We start from the raw sequence: 15306 nt of genomic DNA, 5'->3' as shown, positions 1-15306 counted from the left end.
TCATGAGTGGGAAAAGGACAACTTTTTTCTCACATGTCAAACACTATCAAGAATCACACTAAGAATTTCCACGAATGAATGAGGTATCATCTATCTTTGCTCACTAAGCACAAAAAACATGGTAGCTCTACTCAATTCACACGAGCAATACTAGAGTGGGATTTGATGTTAGCCACATAGTGAACAAGAGTAATTTTTGTGAGATGACACAAAATTTTAATTTTCACATAATTGGCAAACTTAGGTTTACACATACTTTTATTGACTATTGTTGAACCTAATTTGCTTTCTTATTGAGTTTGTGCAATACAAGCTTAATTACTATCTAATTTAATTAAATTATATTTAAGTAAATATATTGTTAATTAATTAATCATATTTAATTAATTAACCATTAAATTAAATCTCATTTTTTAATGACTTCCCTTAGGTTTTCACTTAATTGAAAATTATATTTAAATATCATATATAATATAATATTAAATATTATAGACAAAAAATTAACATCTAGCAATGCATCTTTGTTACTCAATTAATGAAAAAAATCGACGATCCGATTTCAATCTTCCGCTACCACAATTACTGTAAAGTAATATGTCCCTTCGCTCACATGTCTTTGATTGAATATGAGATATAATAGTATCATTCATGTTAATTCCAATCATATGTTTTTCGATACATAAGTAGATGTTCAAACATGAATAAGTCTAATATCTCATATTATCACATTTTTGCATTGTCACACATATTTTATGTCTTACTCTATTGAGAAGCACAAGGCACAACTCCTATTATACAAGAGAGACGATTCCATTTTACATCACTTACATCCACATGATTCATCATTGTAGACTTAATTAACTACCTTTACAATTACCCTATTACGGATAACGTTTGATAGCTTCAAAACCTTCAACTCTTACTTGTAAGAATTGCAGTGACTTAATGTCAAAGGACTACGTACTTTACTATGTTCTCCATTAGAAACACTTATGGCACTTGCATAATTATTATAAAGTCTTCTCATAATGAGTCCATCTAGTATAAATATGACTCCTAATGTATATGTTTATGTGCTTAATTTGATATCTCATATTCAAAACTTGTGTAATGCAATTATTAATCAACTCACACAATAATCTTAATGTATTATTGTCATCTTAATTAACAATAATACTTGACTATAATAATTTAAGAATAATATTCTTTATTTAAAGAATCTCACAATTAAGTCACACTTAATATATCTTTGATATCATTAAACGAACAATTTATTTTAAGGACATTATTATGCTATAATAATACAATAACTTAAATGTCTGTTATATAAATAATAAAATATCTATAAATCAAAGTCATGATATAGATAAAAGTTTGATATCTAGGTTTAACTCTAGCAAAAATGTCATATATTAGAATTTGTCGAGGAAGGAAAGTGTAATTTTTGACATAAAAGAGAATGATAGTGTAATATTTATATATATCTCAAGAAACGTAATTTATTCTTTTTTATATTTTATATAAGTTAATAACTAATTATTGATATTATATAAAATAATTATTTTTATATATTTATCAATTTACTATATCTAGGGATGGCAAAATGGATTTGGATCCTATAGGCACCCGCAAAAACACTCGCATGTAAGACAAGTAAATATTCACTTATATAGGGATGGGTATGGGACGAGTATAGACTCACAAAATTTAGTGAATACAGGTGGAAGTGTGAGTACTATGGTACTTGTCCTGCCTTGCCTTGCAATTATATATATATATATATATATATATATATATATATATATATTAGTTAATATAATAATATAATTACTTAATAATGATTTATTTATTTATATCAATATATATTAATTATTAATATAATAATATTGTTATTATTTTAGATCCAATATATAAGTTGAAGTTATTGGAGTATTTTCCCCTAAGCTTTATGGTAGCTCATCTTTAATTGAAATTAATAATATCAAAAAATTATGTTACTCATTGTTTGTAGAGTATCAAACTAAAGTTAAGAGAATAATGAATTTTTCAACTTCACAAGCAAATGTTAGTTAATCAAACTTAGATAATCCAAATATTAGTAATTTTCTTAGTGGATATGACTCATTTATGAAATAGAACCTTAGAACATCTGCAATGGGAGTTGCTTATAAGCAACCCCCAGTGCCACATCACTGCCACATCAGCTCTGACCCACTTTATGGGTTGTTTAAATTTTAACAAAGTTGCTTGTGGAAGTAACTTTGCTAAAATTTAAGCAACCCATAAAGTGGACCAGAGCTGATGTGGCAGTGATGTGGCACAGGGGGTTGCTTATAAGCAACCCCCATTGGAGATGCTCTTACTTGAAAGAATTTTTTTGCCTAGAAGTGTTACTCTTGACATTGTTGGATGGTGGAAAATAAATGGGATTAAGTATCCAATTTTGCAAAAAAATTGCTAAGGATGGTTTGACAATCCTAATTTCAACTGTAACTTCAAAATCTGCATTTAGCACATGAGGTAGATTTCTAAGGCTTCACCATTTTAAGTTCCATGAATTTACTTTGAAGGCATTTATTGTGCACAAAATTGGTTGAAATATAGGTAACAAGGTAATAAATAATTAAATTTTGTTTATTTAATAAAAGTTATTTTATTTTTTATTGTTAGTTTTAATTGTTAATTTAAATTATCTAATCATTCATTTTATTATCAAATAGTTTCTATTGACATTACTGAACCAAAACAATATATAAACTTGGGAGATAAACATTTGTAAAAATATGGAGAAGTTGATTTCGATGATGAAGTCAAATGTCTATATATTTGTTTTTTTTTTAAATTTACAATATATAATTTAATCTAACTAATTTATGTATAATTTTTTTCATAGGTTTTGGAGAATATTGTTAACACGTAATCATAATGTTGGAAGTTTAATTACAAGTTTTATTATGTTGATTTTTTTAAAGTTTATTTATAAAAATTAAATATTTTGTAATCTATATTTATAAGAATTGTTATGTTAGACTTTTGTAATGTTAAAGACCCAACAAATTAATATTATGTTTACTCGTGTGAAATGTTATTTTTTTATTGATTTACTTTATACATAAGTAAAATACAAATTTCGGGTGTGGATATGGTTACACAAATATCTAGTGAATACGGGAATGAAGATTAAAATTATCACTCACGCGACTATATGGCTAGATATATGTATTATTTATAAACACAGATATGAGAATGAATACTATAGGACCCTATCCAGACCATACCTATTGTAATCCTTAACTATATCAATAATTTCCTTACTTAACAATAATAAAAAATTACATAATTAACATTATCAAAATAAGACATTTGATAACATTAGAAAATTAAAGTAAATGAAAAGGAAAGAAAATACAAAAGTTGAAACAAAATATGAACTCTAAACCAATAATGTATTAATCTATTTTTTTTATTAAAAAAAAAAAACCGGATCTTCACGTTGGTTCAGGCTGAAAAGCATATCTTAAAGAAACTAACAAATATGAGATATTTAAAAATTAATTTATACAAAAATTAATTTTATCTCTTAGAGAAACTTATACCACAAAATCGTAATCATAAATATGAAAAAGAGAAATCCAAACAACATATTTTTCAAATAGAAAGACTCCAAAACCAATCGTGGTGAATGTCTGACGCTATACTGAGCTATTTTTCAAACTGTCCACAATGGAGGGCTAACAATCACAATCACTTTTTACTTAATTTTTTATTATTAATTATTTTTTAAAAAAATATTTAAAACTATAAATAAGACTCATTAAATAATAGACAGATCCAGATTTTTTTTTATATAACATACGATAAATTTTAAAGAGTAATAAAAATATATTAAAAATATGTTTGTAGCTAAGATTTTAATAATAATTACATTTAGATGTACCCATTTACGATAAGACCTTCCCTAGTTACCATCTTTTTCGTTCCACTTCTTTATTTTCAATCAGAACACCATTGATACTACTACTTGAGGTGTTGTGTATGTACGAAAGCTAAACACGTGGTGGGAGGTCACTTAAATTGATAACCTTATTCAATGAGATAGGTGCCAAATAATAGCCTTTTTTTGTGTGTGAATGAAAATAATAGCCATTAAAGTATTGGAGAATGACCCATCGTATATATATATATATAAAATCAAATGTCACGTGTTAAATTTAATAAATTGATGTTTTAAGTATTTTCGTAAAAAAATTATAAATCAAATTGTGAATTCATGCAATATTATCATACTTATTATTTATTAATTATATTTTTTTTAAATAGCAGACAGCTGTAAACTATAATTAGTTGCGCAATTAATATACTATACGGATAGACTTTGAATATGGTAAGAGATAGGAAGGGAAGGTTATATATCCACCCTCGAAGTTTTATAAGTTTCTTTATTTGCAGGATTTAAAAAAGAATTCAAATTCATAATAAAAGAAAAAAGTTATTGGCTAATATCTTATTAATTTGTTTGTTCGTTATCTTTTAATTTTGTGTTGACTTTTCTTTTCTTTTCTTTCCAACATACCCCACAAGATGGTCTACAACAACTTAGAAACGTGATAATGTCTCTTTTGGTATTTGTTTTTCCATTAAAAAGAAATACAGATGACACATATTTGCTAATAATAACTTGTCCTTATAAAAGCTCAAAGGCCGTATTAGCCAATGGCCAGTGCTGATCTTGTTTGGGCAGTACCTCGTACGGATGATATAACAAGACACACCTCATAATATTATATCCATTTTCATCGTTGATCTATCAAAAACTATTATCGAATATCCCTCGCATAAGCACCTATACAAGTTTAATAGGTGATAACTGATACGTTGATATCTGTTATGGTGCACCACATGTCCACTATATAACTTAAATATTTATTTATTTATGTTTATTACACATAAAGTTTATGACTTAAACAAGTATCAAAGTAACCAAATATTTTAATCCAATGATTATAAAGTTGTTATGAGATTAGGGTTATATGATATTCTCATTTATTTTTATTAAAATAATGTTTGATTAATAAAAAATTATGTTTCGTAACACAAAATAGCATGATTTTAACACAATCCATGTTTTTACACATGAAAAGTTAAATGTAAATTCTTTTTTAATTATTTTTTTTTTCACAACGTGTGAAAGGTAAATGTCTATCCACTGCAGCAATTGATAACATTTATTCACATTAAAAGTTGATTTTAATATAGAAGCTTTTGTGCCCTAATAATGGCCATTTTCATATTCTACTTAAGTGGATGAGTAGAATAAGTTTTCTAAGATCCAGTTGCATCCCCTTTTTCTCAATAATTACAATAAAGAAATGACTTTATATCATCATGCTTTGTATTCTTCCCCCGTCTTGCAATTTTCATCTCATCAACAATGCCAGATAGTGGAAAGTGTAGCTCCTAATGAGACGCCACTTCTTCTCTCTCTCTCTCTCCCATCCTTGCTTAATTAAACCATACTTTGTATTCTAGGAACTTTTAAATATAAGTAATATAAAAAAATTAAAATTAAAATTTCACAAGAGGAAAATTTTTAAATTAAAATATATGTATACCTAATATTTTAATTTTTAAAATTAAAATATAGTAAAACGAGTTAATATATAAAATATGTGCTATTTTATAAAAAGTAATCAAATAAAAACCTGAAATAGTAATTGTACCTGTCAAAAGGATACACCAGTAATCTTCTCGTATTCTGAGGGCCGAACGAGTGTTTCGATCGAATATTCCGGTAAAAGGGAAGAGATACCTGCAAAAGGCACTCCGACGCTCAAGTCAGGACAAAACACATATATCGATGGTAATTAATGAACAGTGACGTTACCTCGTGACATGAGCTATTTATACTGACATTTATGGGCTTGGATTCCCATGGGCCCTGCAATAGGATTACTAGATTAGGTAATACGCCTCTAATCGGCTTATTGGTGTGATTAACTCTTAATCTTTAATTAGGGGTAATTCTTGGCTCTTTATTAGTAGGAATCTGAACTTATGGATCACCTGGTGCCCGACCGGAAATCAACCACCTGGTTCGGCTATTTGGGTGCCGATTGGATATCGGCCATCAGGTGGTCGATGGCCGAACCAGGTGGCCGAATGGTCTTACTAGTACAATAATACTTTTAAAAAAAATAGAGTCTAAAAAAACATAGATGATTAGTAACTTGTTTTATAGTAATAAATAAATCTTAAAAAGGATGATAAGTTATAATAACGTACATTTTAAGGAAAGGACATGATTCAACTAACTTTGAATAATATGAAAATATCCCTTATAAATGAATATCCACGCGCAAAAATCAAATAAAGACTTTCTGCCGACATCAAATTGAGTCAATTGCATAAGGAATTATTGACTACTTTTTATCTTTAAACTAGGACAAAGTTTAGACAAGGAAAAAGTTCTGCTCTGTAATAAATTTTGCAATAAGATTATGGTTCCTTTCTTTAATTTTTTTTTATTTATAAAATAAAAGGTATTTTTAATAAAATAAGTATTTTATTTTCTTTTTCATACATATTTATCTGAACTATTTTTAAGAATTTTTAAATTAAACAAACGAATTCTCTGTAAAATTTCGATTATTAAAATAGTACGGTCCAACTCACTTTAATTGGTCCATTATATGTTCAGCATAAAAGTGAGTTAAATCAACCCAAATTATTTTTCTGACAGGTTTTCACTTTTTTATTTATATAATCGAATGCTGTAGTAGAGAATTTAAAAGACATGTAGGGAAATCCAAAAGCATAAGAAAATGATAGAAAAATATAATATTTTTAAAAATCATGTTATAAATGGTTTTTTATTCATATATATTATAAAAAATATATCCAAAGGAATGATAATTATAACGAGAAAATTCAAACTTAAAACTATACATAATAATACCTACATGGTTACATTACAAACAATTAATATCTACATGGTAACATTATCAAAATGAGGCAAAGAACCGAAAAGGGTATAAAAATGGTTTTGTTGGTGACAAGGTAAAGAAAGATGAAAGAAGGAAGAAAAGTTACTAATTTAGAAAGAAGAGGAACGTAAGCACATGGTTTTTGTCTTGGACAGAGGTGAATGTATTGTTTACACGTATTTAATGGTCCATGAAGAAGCATTATATGGATGATGCAATGCAAGGTTTGTTGGAGAATAACTTAATTATAGTTATATTGTGGCACTTGGCGTTATGGATGAGTAATATGCTATAACTTAGTTTAGTTGGAGGGGAGAAAAAGTGAAAAAGTGAAAAAGTGAAAAAGTGAGAAACAATAATAGAATTTTATAAGATGATAATTGTACCTAAACCCTTTATACAAATTGGGAAATGCAGATCTTATATCTAAAATGAAGGCAGAAATATAAAAGAAGCAACATGCAACACAGGGCCAACACTAATATAAAGTAATTTCACTTTCCATCGTGATGCAACAGATAGCCACATATCCCACCAATAAAAGAAGAATGTCACTAACTGGTGGACAACGCTTTCTTTTTGAGTTTTTCTTTTTTCTCATGTTATGCTAATTAAACTAAACTATATATATATATATATATATAATAACTGTGTTTTCCTCCTTGCAATAGAAGTATGGGGGCTTAATATAACGCCGTTTAGGTGTATATATATTAAAGTACCTCGTACCTACGACGTATATAGGTGTTGTTTCAATTTTGTATTTCTAAATATGCACTACATATAAAGTTGTATTTTTAATGATTTTTTTTTAATATTACCGATCGATAGTAACATCTCGATTTTTATAAAATTATATTAATATTATGTTATATAATTATTTTAGTATTTTAAATATGTTTATTAATTTTGTTTATATTATTAAATTATTTATATAAACTCTATTTTATTATAAAACTTGATTTATAATTATTATTTTAATTTGTGAAGTAAGAATTATTTTATAAAATGTATTTTTATTATTATATTCATATTATTTGATTAAAGAAAGAAATATGTTTAATTATAGATATATTATATTAATTATTTTATGAGAAAAAGAAGAAAGAACGTGTTGATAAATGATTAATTATTATTATTATTATTTATTTTATTAATTGAAAAAAGGGGTTAAGGAAGTTATCAGAAGTTACAAGTCATTTTGATATATTCACTTCTGACTCTCATTGCCTCTCAAGCTCTTGAAGACCAAGGAGAGACAGGAGAAAAAGGTCGACCAGAGACCGCACATGCTTCATCTTTTACTCTCATCTAAGTAAGGGGGGAGTAAGAAATCTCATTTGGGTGTGTGGAGATATATGTAGGCTAGTCAAATTGGCTCCTAATCCCTTGCCTAATGTATGTTTATAGGAACAAACACTTTATGAAATTTTCTATTTTACTTTTTGATTATTCTAATGTGTTCCTTGTGTGAATATGAGTGTGGATATGTGTTCAATTTCAATAATGAATATGTTTGGTAGCGGGATTGGTCTCAATCCCTTGCCTAATGCATGCTCTTAGAAACATGCACTTTTTGAATGTTTTCTATTTTCGTGTTTGAGTTTTCTGTTGTGTTCCTTGATGGTTGTTGAATGTGAATATGTAATTATTTAAAAAATAGACAAGTTTTGATATGAATTAGAGTACTCTGTGATTTCTTGAGGGAAATCCACTGAAGTCTAATCTCGAGTGAGACGTTTCTCACTTCCCTATTTTTGCAAATGATCATCAACTTGAGGATGTTGATGATGAGGCTTAGACTTCAGTGGATATGCTCTGATAGGATATGTAGCATCGATGCTTAGTTAGGACTAATTTAAGATGTTTCCATTAAACTGTATTGAAAATTCCAGTTATCTTTTTTTTTGTAATTTCTATTTTGAATTTATTGTTTATGAATTACGAATGTGAATCCTCTACTTATGATAATTGTGATTCAATTTTTATTTATGAAATATTTTAATTTCTATTTATTATGTAATTATGTATGTGCGATAGAAGGTGTCACATGAATCACTTTGAAATTTATCTTTTGATTTTTTCCTTTTTGGTTTAGATTATTTTTTGGATAAGTTTACCGATAAAACATGGTATGAAATGAAAATAGAAATGTAATTAAATTAAAATTCTCCATAAATTAAAATCAATGAAAAATTTACAAGTTAACTTATTTATAAGTTAATTTTAAATTACAGAAAAAAATTATTTTATTTTTTTCTATAGATATTTTTTTTAAATCATTAAAAAAAAAAGAAGAAGAAGAAGACCTTAATCGAACCATATTTATATTTTAGGCATTTGTGATAAGAACAAACCATATCCAAAAAAGAAATCATATTTGACAATAGCTTTCCAATGGTGAAACTGAATTGGCACCCGTGGAACTTCACACATGCTTATTATGAACAATATTTTAAAAAGCATAATTAAATTGGCGAGTTCAACCAATTTGATCAAGAACTGACTAGATTATTGGTATCCACAATTCACAAAAACTGAGGAAAAACACAATAAATTGGTTAAGAATTGGCGTCGGTATTTTTAAAACACAATTAAATTATCTTTTTATTTAAAATTTTAAAATATATTGTGAAACTATTTAAAATAAACAAATGAGGTTTAAGTAATTTTACACCATTAATCAATCATAAATAAGTATTTTTATGATTTTTAAAGTAATTATTATAAAAGAACAAATTTTTATTTATAGTAATTTATAATTTTATGATCGTATAAAACTGATTTACGTTATTATCTTTGTATAGTTTTTTTTTTTTAATTTTGAACAAAGACTTATATGTGAAATTTATGTTTATATTTATATTTAATTATTTTATAAAATATATAATATGTTTTTTTATATTAATTTAGAATTTACAAACTTATTTTTTATATTTTTTATTTAAATTTATCACTTAGCTTTTATTTATACGAATTAATATATTGTTTATTGTTGAGTCAATTACAATTGAAAAAATAAACTACGAATCAAGATATTCGTCAATTTATTTATTTGTGTATTTCTTAAAAACATTGTTTATGAATTGGTGTATTTTTAAAAACATTATTTAGAGATGGACTTCGACCCAAAACATATATTACTACCATGCCTTATATATATCACATATTGATTTTAGAAGGATTGTTGTTTTTGTAGATGTATATTTTTGAAAGATTCAAGTCACACGTTACATGGTGCTTTTACTTTTATCAATGTGTTTATATATCAACTTGTTTTATACCCTTAAAAAAAGAAAGAAAGAAAAACCTTGTTTTAGAGAGCTTTTAAAGTGGCTTAGTTTCACGATAAATAAAATTCATGACGTTTGCTATAAACTTCGTTAGGTAACTTATCTTTTTGAGTTATAGCTTAAATACTATGTTATATATAACATTATTGTATGAATTAATTGTTTCTTAAATTTATTATTAAATATTAATAAATAGTTTAAAATTATTAAATATTACATTTGTTTAATACAAATAATAATATTTAGCTAATTAAATATATAATTTATTATTTAATATATTTTTTATACAATAAATATAAACATAGAATTATTTTTTGTTTTTACTTTCCTTTTAACTATGCTTCGTTCTTCTTCTTCTTCATTTTTTCTTCTAATACATCAATAATGTTATATTATCTATTTAAATATTATAAAAATCATATTATTTATTGTATGAAAATACATTAAATAATAAATATAATAATATTATATTATTTTTTTATATTGTATATTTATATTTATGGGGTATAAATTATATTGAATAACAAAAATTGTATTTAATAGATGAAAAATAGAGTAAAATAATATACTTTTTTAGACCACATGTATTTTTTAAAATCACTATAGTTAGTAAAATAAATAAAATTAACAATAAAATATTAGTATGGTTATATTTAATATATTTTTTATACAATATATAATATAAATTTTATAATATTAAAATAAATAATATAACTTAATTGATTTATTAAAATACTAAAAGCGGAACTAAAAAGAAATAAAAGATAAAAGAGATGGTGTGTTTATATTTATTGTATAATAATATATTAAATAAAAAGTATATAATTAATTTATTAAACAAATTTATTATTTATCGATTTTAATAAATTAAAAAAAAAATTCTTGGACCTTTTTTTTTAATCCATGAAACATGATTACCTTTGTACCTTTTCACATTTCTTAAAAAACGTTATGAGGTAGGGAGACATATGTCATTTTTTTTAATTAAACTTATAATATTTGGAATCTCATTTGAGTTATTATATCTAGTTTTTCACTTGGTAATCAAGATAATTCAAATATTGATCTAAACTTTTCTTTATATTCCTACTTTTAAGGTTAAAATCTCAATTTTATATTGTATATTTTCTTATAAATAGTATTCATTCATGTGTCAAGTCAAATACAACCATGCTAAGAAACAACGTGTTGGTGTTGATTTTTGTTTGGCTTAGTACAATTGTGTTATATGAAAATACAATCGTGTTGTATTATGTGAGCAATGTGTTATATTTGTATTCTTATTCTGGAAATGACTAGAGTAAATCATGGAAGACTTTTAAATATAGTAGGAGAGGGTATAAAATATAAATATAGTGTAGCTAAAGAGCAATAATCCAAGACATAGAAAATGGAAGAGCCATGTAAGAAATATATTATAATATGAGTAATATGTGTATGAGAGGGAAACGTATTTTGTATAGTCTAAGTTTTGCTTAGCCATTTGTTAAGTTTAAGGGTCTTCTGCCATTTATCAAGTCTAAGTATTTAGTCATGTGCCATATGTGAGATATGTTTTACAAGTTTGAATGAGTCAATGCATATTTTTGTTTGGAGGATGTGAATTTGATTAGGAGAGTCTCTATGATCTTTTATTTGACTTTGGGGAATTTTGTAGTTGGGGATCTTCTTATTAACATGTTGATAAAGTTGTACTCGTGCACAATCAAGAAACTACAATTGCATTTTTTTGGATTTTTGTGCTAGTGAGAATGGACTTACTGATCACCCATTGTGTAGTAAATATTTGATTTTAATGTACTCCTAGGTTACCTATTACATGTGACTTGAGCTATGGTCTAATGGTACCACATGCATATAAAATTAAGAGCATAAGAGTCCTCATGTCAAGTATCTTTGAGTTATGAATTAAAGTGTTTGCATATTGTTTAGGTTTGTGTTTTAGTGTATGCTACCTAGTCTTTCTATATGCACTTTAAACATGTGTTAAATGTATTCTCACTACTATATTTGTGTTGTTTGTTGTTTGGCCTGAATGTCAATTTTAGGTGAAGATTAAGTTAATCATGATGCATATGTCGGATATGAAGCTCAGGCTTTTAACTTTATCTGTGTATTATTTATGGGTTTTGTGTTAAGACAAGTGACATCAAAATTTGAGATAAAGCTTGAATTTTATTCAATTAATTTTATAATGTATTTATCTTATGTATTTAGACTTCTTTTTAGTTTTGGACAAATGTTTGTAAAGGCCTTTTGGAATGCCTAATTTCACTTTATTTATGATTCTATATTTTAAAGGTTTTATTGAGAAAATTATAGAATGTGGACCTTTTATTCAAACAGAAATTGATATATTTACATTTTAATCTCAATATTTTATTTAATTAGTGGAGGAAGTGTTTTGGGATAAATGGGTGTCACACTTATGACATTCATCTCCAAGATTTTTCTTCCTCAAATGACAAGCTAGTTATGGTTAATGTAGAACTTAAGTCTCTACTATTGAATATCATGACTTATTCTAGTCAACGATTTTTTATTATTAGGTGACAATAGTTACTTCCCCTAAGTTTTTAAAGTCAATAACAAGTGGAATACATTCTTTAACTTTTATTTCTGTGTTTTACTATATTTCTAACTTCTATATTTTTTTTATTAAATTTTGAAGCATGTGTTTGCATTTTACTCCTTTGGTAGAGAAATTATGTCAACTATTTTTTTTTACTCTTTCTTCTTCCTTTTGGTTATCATCCGAACAATCTTTTTTCTTACTTCACTGTCGTTGTACATATCAACCTGAACATTTTCCCTAAGTTAGTTCCTTAATGAAATCCTTCAATTAAATACCTTCATGAGTGATATGGTTGTAATCATCATGAAAAACACCATATCCATTCATGCTTTTGTTAGCCTTTATTTTTAGTTGTGGTAGTTGTGAGCTAGAGCGAACCCACTTGAGTAAATTTAACATAAATTATTATATAATGTGTTACCAATGAGGTGTAATTATGATTTTTTTCCCTTCTCAACTCCCTCCTTACCCAATTGTAAGGGCCATTGCCATTTTTAGATGATGGTGTCGTGATTTTTCTCTTATTCTTTCAATTTTTTTATTCAAGAATAAAAAATGTTGATATCAAATCCAGGCTTTTCTTAAGATGTTTTGTTGCATGAATGCTATATATGTTCTTTATTTAGGGGTGGGCAAAAAAAACTGAACCGAACTGAACTGGTGGTGAACTGAACTGAACTATACTATAAAAAACTGAACTGTTTGTAAAAAAATTGAACTGAACTGTTTAAAAAAAAAAACTAAACTGAACTGAACTGTTGAAAGTTAACTGTATTGAACTATAAAACTGAACTGAATTATAAAAATTGAACTATTTTTATAAAAGGATAAAAATTAAATGTGTCTAACATGTTATGTCTTAATGGATTAACTCGATAGTCTAATAACCAAAATTTTAGAAAAAAAAAGTGATAAAAAAATTGTATCAATTTTATCGAACCTAACGGATCAATTGAGCTATGTTGGACTTCTTATTTTTAGGCTTAAAATTCACTGAGTTTGTTTGACTTAATTTTATATTTTTTTCTTTGAAAAATTTAAATAAAATGGAAAATAAAGTAAAGTTGGCAAATGTGTCCTATTTTGATAGATCAATGAGTCAAAATTGTTCAATTCAAAATATTATAACAGTTCAGTGCAATTTAAATTGTAATTCAGTTCAAGTTTTTATAGTATAGTTAAGTTCAGTTCAATGACACAAAAAATAGTTTAGTTCAGTTCATCTGAACTAATATTTAGTTTAGTTCAGTTCATGAGAACTACTTTTAAGTTCAGTATAGTTTTTATAAGTTCAGTTCAGTTCATTTTGCCTACCTCTAACTTTATTATATAGAATGACCTACTTATTGTTTTTAAGTCATAAGACAAATAAGAATTACGAAAGGAGATAATAAATATTGCACAAATTATAAGACATGTCTTCTAATACCATGTTTTATTTAGAGATAATAAATCCATAGGACTTTAACCTTTTTAGCCTTTTTGAATTAAGACCCTAAACTATAAAACTTATAATTAAGTTTCTAAGTTTTTTTTTTTTTTTCAATTTTCGCAATTGCATTCTTAAGTCAGGAGAAAATGAAGAACATTTTGTCAAAATTAACAATTTGTAAGCATACTGTTAACTCTGGGCATAATTATAAAAATTAGTTAAAAAAAAGCAAAATCAATTACATTTTTTTTAAAATAATTTAGGGATATTTTTTTTTAAAAAGTTATAAAAAATTAGCAACCTAGGAATGTATTAAACCTTTTAAAAATAATAAGTTATATCAATAATAGTTTATGATTAGCTTACGGTATAAGTTTTGTGCAATTACACTACAAATTTTAGGAGCCTTTATGATGGTATTTTCATGCAAGAGGATATTGTTCTATAGTGCAGCAAAGTTATGAGTTATAATTCATGTATTACGTATAATCTTTGACAAAGGACTTGGTTAAAAGCTCTATGTTGAGACTAATTTAGCTTTAGTAGTTAAACTTATAGACTAAGGATGTAATACTGTGAGTTTTACAATTATTTAGTTATTTTATTAATTAAATGATTATGTGATTTGTAGTTTTGATGCTTTAAAAACTCTAAGGATTAATAAATTCTTATGAGTTTAGTTGTTTAGGAGTTGTTTTAAGTTGAGGTCAAAGTTGACCAAGTTTAAAGGAAGGTATATAAGGTTTTCTTAAAACTTAAACTTTATAAATTTATTTTCTTAAGAAACTTAGAAGAAAGTTAGAGAGGTAAGATCTGAAGCCAAAGGGAACTTTTCTCCCTTATAACTTCACAAGACCGCTTTAATTCTTCCCCAAAGCTCAATTGTAGGAGTTGAGTAGATATTCAAAGCTTGGAGTGCTAAGAATCAAGTGTTGGTTGTGTTGTGCGGAGAAGCCTGAGAAGATTGCATTCCTCCTTCTTCTACCTTTTTTCTTGGTGATTTGAGGTAAGGGAAGCTTTTAG

This window comes from Cajanus cajan, chromosome 7 (assembly GCF_000230855.2).
Source record: "Cajanus cajan strain Asha chromosome 7, NIPB_CcT2T_4, whole genome shotgun sequence".
Lineage (NCBI taxonomy): Eukaryota > Viridiplantae > Streptophyta > Magnoliopsida > Fabales > Fabaceae > Cajanus > Cajanus cajan.
This window is presented reverse-complemented; position numbering follows the sequence as displayed.